We start from the raw sequence: 1,709 nt of genomic DNA, 5'->3' as shown, positions 1-1,709 counted from the left end.
ACAATGTATGGGCAGAGACTGGCGTGGAAGGACGAAGGTGGGTAGAAGAACGTAGGGTTAGTATAAATGAAGAATGTCAGGGTTAATCGGCAGGAAGGGATCTAGGATTAGCGATATCAAAAACTTGACGGGCTTTGTGGGGAGTTGACTGTAGCACCAGTCGGAAAGGGCGGTACTCCCAAGGTGGATAGAAAGCTTATGACAGGTAGAGCTGGAGTTCCCGTTTCATCAGCCCTCGGGACTAGCTTCTGACCATTCCCCTTTGCTGAACTCAAGCTAGCATACAGTTCTATACAATTTTCTTTAACTTTCATCATCAAACTACATGGACATTACACACCAAATTTCCTATTCTAAATGCAGAAAAAAAAAAAAAAAAGGCGTCTCAGCACGAAGCCTCGCAACATCTACCCCTCTCTCGGTGAAGGCCAATTGAAACGCATGGAACCACGGTCTGACTCATTCCTTGTTCATTTCTGCAACTTTCGTGGCCTTTCTTCTAATTTCTCTCCGTTGAACACAGCCTCTCTTCCTCTAAATCTCACCTTCTCCTCCTCTGTGAGACTCAGCTGTCTGTGACAAACCCTTCTGTGTATCCTCTTACTTTCTCAGTACTCACTTCAAAGCCGAAGGTGGCTTTTGTGTATAAGTACACAACAACATATCTTTCTCTTGTGTTCCTGAACTTGAATCATCTGAGTACTCTACTCTCTCGCATCGGTTATCCTGTTATCCTCTGACGATATATATCTGTTCTGTGTACTTTTCCTCTAGTTCTACTGACTATGAACAAAATCTGTGGCTATCTTACGTCTAAGATGGAAGGCATTCCAGCAATCTCCATTAGAGGTGATTTCAGTGTTCACCACCACCTTGAGCTCTCCTCTCTTTTCACTGATCCACCTGGTGAACAAGCCTACATCTTTTCTCTCCATAATGACTTAGAGCAGTTTGTACATCACCTTACATGTATCCCTGACCGACCTGGAAGTAATTTCAACATACTTGACCTCTTCCTGACAACTAATTCTCCTGCATACTCTGTTCTTTTCTCTCCGTTGGGCTCCTCCAATCAGAACTCTATCACCTTAACCTGTCCTGTCGCTCTAGTAAGGCCTATAGACCCTCCCAAGAAGCAGTGGATGTGACACTTTGGAGCTGCTGACTGGGATGCCCTCAGGCAGTACTTCTTTGATTTTCCCTGGAATGACTATTGCTTTGAAGGCCGAGAACCAGCCCAGTGTGCCTCGTGCAATACAGAGATTATTCTCTCTAGCATGGAAGCATATATTGCATTTCTGTTTTCGTGTGACTAATGAAGAAAAAAGAATTGTTTAATCAAGCTTTTTCTGATGCGGTCCACTACAAGGAGAAGGCTTACAAAAGTTGCTAGAAGCACTCTAACTCTGAACTCATATCTTAAATGTCTCTGTCTGGAGCCATGCTAAGTCTGTTTTTTACACTCCTAAGAATAATTTGATTCATATTAAATGCTCTGAACTCTTCAATTGAGATTTTTCCTGTTCTTTCTGGCACCTCGCCAAAAACCTCTCAAACAACTTTACTTCATCATATTTCCCTCCTCATTCCCGCTTTGATGGCGCTGTAGCCGTTTCTTTTGCTGAAAAGCAGAAGTCTTTGCCCAGAGCATCGCCTCCAAGTCCACTTTATACTGTTTCGGTGCTGTTCGTTCATTACTGCCCCTCTCT

Source organism: Coenobita brevimanus, chromosome 38 (assembly GCF_032717465.1).
Source record: "Coenobita brevimanus isolate Jiangsu-jjx chromosome 38, ASM3271746v2, whole genome shotgun sequence".
Lineage (NCBI taxonomy): Eukaryota > Metazoa > Arthropoda > Malacostraca > Decapoda > Coenobitidae > Coenobita > Coenobita brevimanus.
The sequence above is the reverse complement of the archived record's forward strand: the minus strand, read 5'-3'. Positions refer to the sequence as shown.